Here is a 13557-nt window from a genome sequence, read left to right as displayed (position 1 = left end):
AGAGATGACCTAATCCTAGAGTTAAAGTCCTTAAATATAGGAGAAACCCTAAAAATCTAGGGCTTAGGCTACAACAACCACCATGTCGTGGCCTTCCTCTTGCCACATTGTGGTGTCCATCCGAACACTTTTTCATTTAAGTGTCATGCCACATCGTGCTCATAAACACACCACATCATGGCATAAGGTTTTCCCTAAAAAGCTTATCACCCCTTTAATTCTTCAACTGAACCATTTTGGAAAATGAGTGTTACATAATCTCATACTATATGCAACTAACTAACAAGTCTACCTACCTAGCAGCATATCTCAACATAAGCACATCATATCCTATAGAGGATACATACTATAATATATGGTATACTGAGAAAACTAACTTCAGCTAACCAAGAAAGCTCAACGACAGACCTTAGAAACAGAACAGCTCACACAAGCTACCTAATGCCACATCGAGACCAATCCTTAGTTAAATACTCAATTCTACCAGATTTTGACCAAAAGTCAAATTGGTCAAAAAAATCAATAGTCAACGGTCAAAGTCAACTGTGACCACTGCTCCGCGTCCAATCCCCTTGAACGTGTCGTGGTCACTAATGGACAAAACAGATGCATGAATCACAGTCCATCGTACCGTAGCTAGCACCCCGCCGTGTCTTGGTGAATGTCCATGACTACTTACTCCAATCAGCTCTTAAGCCTTAACTCCAGATCTCAAAATCTCATATATGGATCTCGATGATATCTTAATGGATAAAGTTTCCAACTCTATCCAATAAAACATCCCAAATTAACTAGATCTACAACCCTAGTTTCTTAGAAGTCCAAAATCCCACTTCCTTCATGTATGGAGTAAAGAGAGCCCTTGTATGCACTCCAACTTTATCCATTAAGATATCCCAAATCAACTAGATCTAAAACCCTAGTTTCTTATAAGTCTAATATCCCACTTTCTTCATGTATGAAGTAAAGAGAGCCCTTATATGCACTCTCTACTCCATCAACACAAAAGATATGAAGTAGAACATCACCCATACATCATGAAGTTGTCAAACACCATAGATCAAGCCATCCAAGGGACTAAAACAACAAATAATAAAACAAAACACCAAAAATTCTTAGACCCAATGGCAAAATACAAAAAAGAAAGGAACTTTGTGACTTACAAAGGTCCAAAAAGTAGATGAAGGTTAATCTCTTCAGTTACAAAGCTTCAACACCAAGTCTTTGGAGAATACCACACTCAAAAGCCACAAAACACTATAAAAATGGATGAGATGAGAGAGGAGGAGCTCAATCTAGGAAAGGGAGGATAGGGTTTGCTTGCAAGGAGTTGTTGATGTGATGGACGATTCAATATGACCCAAAACACATAGGTAGGGTGACACGCCTAATGATGGCAGGTAACATCTCGTGTAAGGATAGCGAAGCCTCCACGAAAATCCAATCATGGGATTGAGCCTCCTGAAAACATGGTGCATAACCCACATCCGATCCCAAATTATGAGAACTAGCAATAGGATCCTCATTCCTAAAAGATTCAAGGGATCCACAAGCTTTGGGCTCCGATGAGCCCCCAACTGCCTTGCTACAATCTCGGTCTAAAAGGCCCCAATACGACCATCCAAGAGCTCCAAAATCCTTCCTTGACAGAACCAAAGATCACAGGAGTCCATTCCAAAATGTTGCATGTAATCTCCGACGAGATGAACTCCCACGTCCGCTCAACGATCAGCTCTGTACCTACACCTGAGCCGGAACCAGAACCTGAACCCCCTTCCTGAGTGCTCAACACCATACTAAAAACAACATGCAAAAGATCAGAACATACCCAAGAATCCTCATCCCACAGGCATCCTAGATTCTCCAAGACTCTCCCCGATTCTAGTATGGATTTGTGCTTTTAGTAGTACGGACCCAATACTACTTTCCACACCCATCCATACTTTCCTCAAGAATCATCCTGAATCCTCCAAGTCACCTTCTCAAACTAATACTCTATGAACTCGCTATACAACACAACAAATCCCACTAAAACAATACCTAGACTCTCCTAGGTTCCTGACCTCACCCTGCCATCAGCTACTGAAGAACTCCCCATAATGTTAGTTGCCCACCTCATGAATATAATCACATGCAACAAAGCTTAGATAACCCTTCGAGTAAGAATCATCTTTCCAATGGTTAGACTCAAATGAGAGCTGTGTAGTAGGGTCAAATCCATCACTATGAGATTATTCAACCTTTGTCACATGTGACTTAACAAATTCACTTAGCAGCCAACTCTCACTATATAAGAGTCCCACAAAGCACAAAGAAAGCATCATTCATTCAATAACATTCCAACCCATATGATAATCAAGAACATCCAATGTCACACACCACAAATCATGCTAGGAACTTTCACTCTTGTTACCGATTGCCTTACACGTACAAAATATACTCAATCTAGCATCCTATGCTTCTTAAGCTACAAGGCATCACATATTAGGCCAAACTATCACTGACTACTCAGAACTAGCATGCAAGGCTACAAGCTCATACAATAGGCATACAAGGCATCTCTCCTAGCATTATATCATGCAAACATTGAGCATATCCTTAGCCCTAAATAGCATGCCATTCAGAAATTCATAAATCAAATCAAATGAGATAACATGTATGGGTATTTTGGGAAAAACTTACTCGAGCTCGACTGATTGCACACACGGCACCCTTTCTTATCATAGAAAACTCTTTACTTAAAAATACTTTTCTGTTTGAAAACTTTACCAAATCCTCAGTTTGAGTTCTGACACACCCGAGAGTATGTCTGAATCCCTCAAACCAAGGCTCTAATACCAACTTGAAACGTCCCAATAATAAGACCCAAAAGTTTCATTTTTAAATTAATAAAACCAGTATCCCCAAAACATCATCATATAAATCCAAATAAAACAAATGTATCGATCATCATGTCACATCAGAGTAGATTAAGAAAATACAGAACGAGGTGGTGTGTGCTCTGCAATAATCCTGAACTCTTCCCTTTGAAAACAGAAGTACCTGAAAAATAAACTGAAAACCATAAGCACAAAGCTTAATGAGTTCCCGAAAATACCACATACCATACATAATAAATCACATACTGGGCCTCCACCCTCCATCGGTCCCCGCCTGGTATCGAGTCCCACTAGGCTTCGGGCCCCGCCTGGCATCGAGCTCCGCTCGGTATATATATATATATATATATATATATATATATATATATATATATATATATATATATATATGTTATTCTTAGGCCCCGCCTGACAGCCACGCCCACTATTCACATAGACATATATCACATAATCCTACTAATTCATACAATTATCATAAAACAATAGCATACGATACAGTCATTGGGCCTCGCCCGACAACGATCCCTGCCTGGTATACATAGCAGCACATATCCAATGTAAGGGTCACGCAGACTCCTAGCATCCTAACATAAATAACAAGGGCTGACATTGGTTCCTTAGACTCACTAAACCCAGTGAGGAAACTCTCCTCGCACTACCAAATCACACTAACAAATCCCTGGCTGCTGTTCCGAAAATTCCCCTAGCTATCAATAGAAAATAAAATCAAATTAATAATTGGATTCCAATCTATAACCATCTGTCCATAATTAGGGTAAACGACCATTTTACCCCTTCACCTAGTTTGTACCAAGACCTAGGCCCGAACCTCTAATCCAAAAGGCCCAATCACCAAATAATCATACAAGGCCCAGACATGGCCCAATTTTCCAAATTGGGCCCAAATCCTTTCCATGGCCTTAACCCAAGGCCTAAAAATCTACGGTTCAAACTCCACAACGGGTTCTCATGTCGTGTGGGTCAACTCGACCCGGTCCTAACTCAATGAGTCAACTCAATCTATCGAAAAGATTACAAACTCCTTCACATCCTGACCCATCCTTGAGTCACGTTGTAGCACCTGGTTCCCGGTATGTAAATCTTATTGAGAATTTTCCTTCTTTTTACCCTTGGACTCGGTGAGTCATAGGTCCAAATCGCCGAGTAAGGACGGGACCCGGGACATGTTTAAGTTGGCGACTCGGCGAGTCCATATTCCGGACTCGGCGAGTCACCGCTGTTGGATGAAACCCTAATTTTTAGGGGTTGCACCCTATTTAAACGACGTTTTATGCCTCATATCAGCCCCCATCGCGTCCAGAACATTCCCTCTCAAAGCTCTAACCCCTCTTTTAGTAATTTGGGTGATTTTGGTGCATTTCTTTGAAGTTTGGGAGAGAAAAAGAAGGTAGATCAAGAAGAGAGGAAAAAGATCCAGAATCTTTGTGCCATCTCAGAACTTCTAGAGGTATTGGACTTGAAACCCTCTCTGTCCCTTCATTATTATCTTGTTGAAGAGCTTGTGATAGCCATTTCTAGGCTTCTTCTAGTCTTGACCTTTGTGTAATGAGCTTATAGTGTTGAGAGACTTCGGATCTAGGCATGTTTGGGCTCTAAGGGCTCGGATCTGTAGCCTTTATGGACCCTCATTGCTTGATGACCTTGGATCTACCATTTTAAGTACATTTTGAACCCTAAAATCCGTATTGGTGAATATCTACACATAAAGTTGGAATGGCATGGACTGGAATCGAGCAAATTTGTGTAGTTAGTGGGTGCATGGCAACGACTCGGCGAGTCGTTCATGTGACTCGGCGAGTCTCTTCGCGAGTCTCCGAGTTTGTCCCCTTTTTGTAATGTCGAGTGAACAGTGAGTCACGGGGTGTGACTCAATGAGTCGGAAGCTGAACTCATCTATGGGGAAACTCGGCGAGTCAATGCCCTGACTCGGCGAGTTCAAGGCAATCTCCTTAGATCAAGAACAGACTTGGCGAGCTGTTCATACAACTCGGCGAGTCTTAGCATAAGTGTTCATCGGATGAAGATGAACTCAACGAGTTGTTCATACAACTCGGCGAGTAGGATGAAGGACTTGAATATCAGTTTTGAAGGAGAACTCGTCGAGTCGTCGCCTAACTCGACGAGTAGAAACGGGATTCAGGACAGTCGTTTGGGGAGGGACTTGACGAGTTGGAAAGCCAACTCGGCGAGTCGAGTTAACTGAAAGTTGACTCTGACTTTGACTTAGGGCATGATCAGGGGTAAAATGGTCATTTTACCCAAAGGACAGTTAGCAGTGTTTGATTGAGTATGTTGTGGGAATTGCAGCCGGAGGATTTCCGGAGCAGCAGCAGCAGCAGTAGACAGTCAGTTCCCGATCAGATCAGCAGCTACTTCGAGGTGAGTTACCTTCCAGTAGCGGTGGGTCTACGGCCACAATGCCGGCCCATCAGTAGGAGTTATATGTAGATGACTGTCTCCGTGATATTCGTCTAGGGATTACTACTACCTGTGTTATGTTTACGTGCTAGTATGTTATGATGCTATGTGCTAGTGACAATAGAGGGGAGATAGTCCCCGAGGTAACCGGTCGGTAGGGCCGAAGGGGTAGTTATACCCATCCATGTTAGATAGATCTGATATTGTGATACATGTTATGTGGTAGTAGTGGAGGGGAGGAATAGTTCCCCAGTATCCGGTCAAGAGGACCGAAGGGGAGGCCAGCACCCAGATATGCTAGGCAATATCCGGTCGAGAGGACCGAACGGGAGGCCAGCACCCAGATATGCTAGGCAATATCCGGTCGAGAGGGATGAAGGGGTAGGTCGGGTACCCAGATATGCCTGACTATATATGTATGTTATGAGATTATATGGTATGTGGTACAGTGGGGGAAACTCACTAAGCTTCGTGCTTACGGTTTTCAGTTTTGGTTTCAGGTACCTCCTCAGCTAGGGGAAAGGAGCCTGCGCGGTAGCAGCATGTCACACACACACTCTCTGGTTTCCGCATTTACGAGATTCTCTGGGACTTATACTCTGATATTTTGATTGGTTGTATGATTTGGCTTTTAGACATGGTTTACGTTGCGTTATGGTTTGATCAAACAATGTTTTAAATTATTAATGTTTTCTAAAGTAATGTTTTAAAACGAAATTTTTGGACGTGAAAATTGGGTCGTTACAAGTTGGTATCAGAGCCCTGGTTTGAGGGATTCGGAAACACCTTCGGGGGTGTCTGAACTCAAATCGAGGGATTAAAGGATTTTCTAAAAGAAAATGTTTTCTAAAAACTGCGAAAAGAGTTTCGAGAAAGAACGAAGTGTGTGATGTGCGCGACCGGCCGAGCTCAAGTAAGTATTCCCCAAAGTACCCATACGAGTTTATGTTATGTTTATTAGGTTTTGTAGAACAGCATGCTAGAATAGGACTAAGGATCTAGGAGCGATGCCTTATGTGCCTGCTTTGTGTGTTTCAGTAGTATGAGAATTGCATGCTAGTTATTGAGTAGACAGCAAGTAGGATAGCCTGATTAGGTTATGCCTGATAGTATGAGCTTAGCACTTTATGCTAGTATAGTTCTTGTAAGTAGATAGAGTTGATTGAGATTGTTACCTTGTTTGAATGTTGCTTGCTTCGTGCTATGTGGGACTCTGAATAATGGGAGTTAGCCTTTAGGCGAATACGTCACGTCCCATGTGATCAGGGTTGAATAATCTTAGAGTACCGGGTTTGATCCTACTGTGCAGCTCTTGTTTGAGTCCAACCGTTGTAGGGACGAGTCGGGTACTCGAAGGATTATCTGAGCCTCGTCACGTGTGATGTTATTCGAGTAATGGCTAATAGGCATTACAAGGAGGCCTGCAGCAGCTGAGGACTGGATCGAGTAGAGTCGTAGATTTCCCTAGGGAGAGCCTAGGATGAGTATAGCAGTGATCAGCATTAGTGAAAGGGATCTAGTGGAGTCGAGGCATTCCTTGAAGAAGGTACGGATAGATGTGGAAGGTAGTATGGGCCCGTACTACTGAAAGCAGAGGATCCGTACCCGAACCAAGGAAGGCCAAGATAAGACCAGGGAACTTGTAAGTAGTTGTGATCCCTCAGGAAGTATCAGTATCTCTAATGGTTGTTGTGATGTATTGCAGAATGGTGGTACTTCGATCGAGGCCGGTAGATGGCAGTTCAGGAGAGGGGTCAGGTTCGGGATCAGGTTCCGAGCCGGTAGATGAGGGACTACGCGAGTTCATCGCGTCAGAGATCACCAGAGGCATCCTTGAGTCGACCCCCATCCTCTTTGGGTCGATCAAGGAAGGAATCATGGAGTTGATGGAGGATCGCCTTCGGGCATTCAGGAGTGATATGGCATCTAGCCAGTCGGGATCTCGCACACTGTCCTTCAAGGACTTCAGGGGCAGTGGTGCGCCGGATTTCCATGGGGTGAAAGACCCCATTGCTGCCAGGCGATGGATTGCAGACATCGAGTCTGCACAGTTGACTAGCTTCTGCCCCGAGGGGTCGAAGGTGAGGTATGCAGCGGGGTGTTTACGGGACCGAGCCCGGGATTGGTGGGAGTCAGTGGGTGACTCGTTGGGAGCTTTCAGCTATCGAGGCTATGACCTGGTCGGACTTTGTGACCAGGTTCAGGGCAGAGTTTGCGCCGGCTGTCGAGCTTCAGCAGCTGGCCAGGGAGTTTCTAGACATGAGACAGACGACGGAAACTGTGGCGGAGATCATTGCCAAGTTCCGGGAGAGGGCTTTGTTAGTGCCCCAGTATGCTGGTGACGAGGATATGAGGAGGACCCGTTATCATGATATGATACGAGATGACATCCGGGAGCATGTTAGCTTTTCGGCTTGCCCTGCCTTGGACTCTATGATTTCCAGGGCGAGGGAGAGGGAGATAGATTTGGAGCACATCCGGAAACAGAAATCAGAGGAGGGTCAGACAGGAGGGGCTTCGGGGAAGAAGCCCAAGGGATCAGATGTGGGGCCGAAAGGCCAACAGGGACGGGGACGCTGCAGGAAATGCGGCAAGACGCACGAGGGAGCGTGCCGGTTGGGATCATCAGGTTGCTACAAGTGCAGCAAGCCTGGGCACATCAGCAGGGATTGCACTGCTCCGGCAGCAGTTATTCAGACATCAGAGTTGCTGTGTTTCCACTGCAACCAGAGGGGCCACAAGAAGGCCAATTGCCCCCAATTGACAATTTCAGCATCGGTGAAAGCGCCAGCTCCAGCGACCCTGCGGATCACGGATGGCCGGCAGGGCAAGGCAGAGGCTCCAGTGGTGAGGAGCCGAGCATTTCAGCTGACTACCGAGGAGGCACGCGCCGCACCCGATGTGGTGACGGGTATGATTCTTTCCCTCTATTTTATTTTTATGATGTTATGATATTGATATGTGCTCCGTATGTATATGTATGCATTAGGATCGTTTCATGTGAACGGCATCCCAGTTCAGGTGTTGTTCGACTCGGGTGCATCCCGATCATTTGTTTCCCTTGCGCTTAGCAAGAAGTTTCATGAGACTTCGGGCGAGTTAGATTGCCCTTTAGAGGTAGAGATTGCTGATGATCGATCGGTGCGAGCATCGATGGTGTTTCGAGATTGCGTTTTGCGTTTGTTTGAGGAGCGCTACTTGGTAGACTTGGTTCCAATTCCGTTGCGCGGGAACAAGGTGATTATAGGCATGGATTGGTTGAGCCCTAATGGGGCGGTGATAGATTGCGCGCAGCAACTAGTGCGGGTCAGGACCCCAAGCGGGGGAGAGTTAGTGACTCATGGCGAGAGGCCGTAGTGTGGACCCGCAGTATGTTCAGCAGCAAGGGTGAGACGCTACCTTCAGCAGGGATGCGTAGGATATGTCGCCTACGTGGTGGATACCCGGGAGGCGGGTAAGGCGACAGTGAGCGAGGTTCCGATGGTGCGAGAATTCGCAGATGTTTTTCTAGAGGAGCTTCCTGGGATACCTCCAAAGCGACAGGTTGATTTTAGGATTGACCTCGTTCCTGGTGCGGCTCTGATAGCCAAGGCACCGTATCGGTTGGCTCCCCCTGAGATGCAGGAGTTGTCTACACAGCTGCAGGAGCTGTTAGACAAGGGATTCATTCAACCGAGTAGTTCACCCTGGGGAGCCCCAATCCTGTTTGTAAAGAAGTAGGATGGGTCGCACCGGATGTGCATAGACTATCGGGAGCTGAATAAGGTAATGGTGAAGAACCGTTACCCACTCCCGAGGATTGATGATCTCTTTGACCAGCTTCGGGGAGCGTCTTGGTTTTCCAAGATCGATTTGCGTTTAGGATACCATCAGATGAGGGTCAGGGAGGAGGATACGCAGAAGACCGCGTTTCGGACGCGCTATGGCCATTATGAGTTCGTGGTGATGCCGTTTGGACTCACCAATGCTCCTGCCGCGTTCATGGACCTCATGAACCGCGTATGCAAACCGATGTAGGATCGGTCTGTGATAGTCTTTATCGATGACATCTTGGTTTATTCCAAGACTCAGGAGGAGCATGAGGAGCATCTGAGAGAGGTGTTGGAGACCCTGAGGAGGGAGAGCATGTATGCCAAGTTCTCCAAGTGTGAGTTTTGGTTGCGCGAGGTGCAATTTCTCGGACACCTTCTCAACCAGAACGGGATTCTGGTTGATCCGGCTAAGGTCAAGGCCGTGATGAGATGGGAGGTTCCGAAGTCTCCATCTGAGATTCGGAGTTTCCTGGGATTAGCAGGCTACTATCGGAGATTTATTCAGGATTTCTCCAAGATAGTCGTACCCCTGACGCGGCTGACGAAGAAAGCCGTGGTCTTTCGATGGGGACCCGAGCAGCAGGCTGCATTTGAGACGCTGAGACAGAGACTGTGCGAGGCGTCGATCTTAGCCCTGCCGGAGGGCGTAGAGGATTTTGTGGTATACTGCGACGTGTCCATTTTAGGGTTGGGCGCAGTACTGATGTAGAGGGGGCTTGTCATTGCCTACGCTTCGAGGCAGCTCAAGCCTCACGAGGCGAACTACCTGACGCATGATTTGGATTTGGGGGCGGTGGTTTTTGCCCTCAAGATTTGGCGGCATTACCTCTACGGGGTTCGATGTACCATCTACACAGACAACAAGAGTTTGAGGTACCTCATAGATCAGCCGAATCTGAATATGAGGCAGCGTCGGTGGTTAGATGTGGTAAAGGATTATGATTGCGAGATCCTTTACAACCCGGGGAAGGCCAACGTGGTGGCCGATGCGCTTAGCCGCAAGGCGGCACCGATCAGGGATATGTGCATGAGGATGACCGTAGTGACTCCCTTGTTGGAGCAGATTCGGGAGGCCCAACAGTAGGCTATCAAGGAGGAACATCGGAAGAGTGAGCGTGTGGTGGGTCAGGTTTCCTCCTTTGATTATGATAGCCGAGGACTGTTGACACTACATCGTAGGGTGTGGGTGCCATATCACGGAGGCGTGCGCCGGATTTTGATGGAGGAGGCGCATAAGTCTCGATTCTCCATTCATCCCGGGGCGACGAAGATGTATAGGGATCTTCGTCTGGACTATTGGTGGCCCTGCATGAAGCGGGATGTGGCATGGTACGTTGAGCGGTGCTTGACCTGCAGGAAGGTCAAGGCCGAACATCAGAGACCGCATGGCAAGATGCAGCCATTGGACATTCCACTGTGGAAATGGGAAGATATCATGATGGATTTTATCACGAAGCTTCCCAGGATCGCGCGTGGAATGGATTCGATTTGGGTCACCGTGGATCGATTGACCAAGAGTGCTCACTTTATTCTGATTCAGGAGAGCATATCGGCCGAGAAATTGGCCGACATCTATATCAGGGAGATCGTGGCGCGGCACGGGGTGCCAGTATTGGTGATCTCGGACAGGGATGTGCGTTTTACTTCCAGATTTTGGAAGAGATTTCATGACGAGTTGGGCACTCGCTTGCATTTTAGCACTGCCTTTCACCCGTAGACGGATGGTCAAAGCGAGCGGACCATCCATACTTTGGAGGATATGTTGCGGGCATGCGTGTTGGATTTCGGTGGTAGCTGGGATACCTATCTTCCCCTGGCCGAGTTCTCATACAACAACAGCTACCACGCGAGTATTGACCGTCCCCCATTTGAGATGTTGTACGGTCGGAGGTGCAGGACCCCGATATGCTGGGAGGTTGGCCAGAGAGTCATGGGGAGCACCGAAGTGGTGCTCAAGACGACCGAGAGGATCCAGCAGGTCCAGAGCAGGCTTCAGACTGCTCAAAGTCGGCAAAAAAGTTATGCCGACAAGCGTCGATCCGACTTGGAATTCCAAGTCGGGGATATGGTTCTCCTGAAGGTGTCGCCTTGGAAAGGCGTCATTCGATTCAGGAAGCGGGGCAAGTTGAGCCCGAGATTCATCGGACCGTTCAGGGTTATAGCCCGGGTGGGCAAGGTAGTGTATAGACTGGATCTGCCAGTCGAGCTCAGCCAAATCCACAGCACTTTCCATGTTTCCCAGCTGCGGAAGTGCCTAGTGGACGATTCAGCAGTAGTGCCTTTGGAGGATATTCAGGTTGATGACAGCCTGAATTACATTGAGTGCCCAGTCGCAATCCTTGACAGGAAGTCGAAGGATTTGAGAAACAAGAGGGTGGAGCTAGTGAAGGTGCAATGGCAGCACCGCAAGGGTTCGGAGTGGACTTGGGAGCTGGTGGACGAGATGATGGAGCATTATCCCGAGCTGTTTCAGGATCGAGCAGCAGACTTCGAGGACAAAGTCTAAAATAAGTGGGGGAGATTTGTAACACCTGGTTCCCGGTATGTAAATCTTATTGAGAATTTTCCTTCTTTTTACCCTTGGACTCGGCGAGTCATAGGTCCGACTCGCCGAGTAAGGACGGGACCCGGGACATGTTTAAGTTGGCGACTCGGCGAGTCCATATTCCGGACTCGGCGAGTCACCGCTGTTGCATGAAACCCTAATTTTCAGGGGTTGCACCCTATTTAAACGACGTTTTGTGCCTCATATCAGCCCCCATCGCGTCCAGAACATTCCCTCTCGAAGCTCTAACCCCTTTTTTAGTAATTTGGGTGATTTTGGTGCATTTCTTTGAAGTTTTGGAGAGAACAGGAAGGTAGATCAAGAGGAGAGGAAGAAGATCCAGAATCTTTGTGCCATCTCAGAACTTCTAGAGGTATTGGACTCGAAACCCTCTCTGTCCCTTCATTATTATCTTGTTGAAGAGCTTGTGATAGCCATTTCTAGGCTTCTTCTAGTCTTGACCTTTGTGTAATGAGCTTATAGTGTTGAGAGACTTCGGATCTAGGCATGTTTGGGCTCTAAGGGCTCGGATCTATAGCCTTTATGGACCCTCATTGCTTGAAGACCTTGGATGTACCATTTTAAGTACATTTTGAACCCTAAAATCCGTATTGGTGAATATCTACACGTAAAGTTGGAAACTTTACGTGTGATTCGTGTTCTAGGAGTCCAGATCTGTGAATGGCATGGACTAGAATCGAGCAAATATGTGTATTTAGTGGGTGCATGGCAACGACTCGGTGAGTCGTTCATGTAACTCGACGAGTCTGTTCGCGAGTCTCCGAGTTTGTCCCCTTTTTGTAATGTCGAGTGAACAGTGAGTCACGGGGTGTGACTCGGTGAGTCGGAAGCTGAACTCATCTATGGGGAAACTCGGCGAGTCAATGCCCTGACTCAGCGAGTTCAAGGCAATCTCCTTAGATCAAGAACAAACTCGGCGAGCTGTTCATACAACTCGACGAGTCTTAGCATAAGTGTTCATCGGATGAAGATGAACTCGACGAGTTGTTCATACAACTCGGCGAGTAGGATGAAGGACTTGAATATCAGTTTTGAAGGAGAACTCGTCGAGTCGTCGCCTAACTTGACGAGTAGAAACGGGATTCAGGACAGTCGTTTGGGGAGGGACTCGACGAGTTGGAAAGCCAACTCAGCGAGTCGGGTCAACTGAAAGTTGACTCTGACTTTGACTTAGGGCATGATCAGGGGTAAAATGGTCATTTTACCCAAAGGATAGTTAGAAGTGTTTGATTGAGTATGTTGTGGGAATTGCAGCCGGAGGATTTCCAGAGCAGCGGCAGCAGCAGTAGACAGTCAGTTCCCGATCAGATCAGCAGCTACTTCGAGGTGAGTTACCTTCCAGTAGCGGTGGGTCTACGGCCACAATGCCGGCCCATCAGTAGGAGTTATATGTAGATGACTGTCTCCGTGATATTCGTCTAGGGATTACTACTACCTGTGTTATGTTTACGTGCTAGTATGTTATGATGCTATGTGCTAGTGACAATAGAGGGGAGATAGTCCCCGAGGTAACCGGTCGGTAGGGCCGAAGGGGTAGTTATACCCATCCATGTTAGATAGATCTGATATTGTGATACATGTTATGTGGTAGTAGTGGAGGGGAGGAATAGTTCCCCAGTATCCGGTCGAGAGGACCGAAGGGGAGGCCAGCACCCAGATATGCTAGGCAATATCCGGTCGAGAGGGCCGAAGGGGTAGGTCGGGTACCCAGATATGCCTGACTATATATGTATGTTATGAGATTATATGGTATGTGGTACAGTGGGGGAAACTCACTAAGCTTCGTGCTTACGGTTTTCAGTTTTGGTTTCAGGTACCTCCTCAGCTAGGGGAAAGGAGCCGGCGCGGTAGCAGCATGTCA

The sequence above is a fragment of the Lactuca sativa genome, chromosome 5 (genome assembly GCF_002870075.4).
Source record: "Lactuca sativa cultivar Salinas chromosome 5, Lsat_Salinas_v11, whole genome shotgun sequence".
NCBI classification, from domain to species: domain Eukaryota; kingdom Viridiplantae; phylum Streptophyta; class Magnoliopsida; order Asterales; family Asteraceae; genus Lactuca; species Lactuca sativa.
This window is presented reverse-complemented; position numbering follows the sequence as displayed.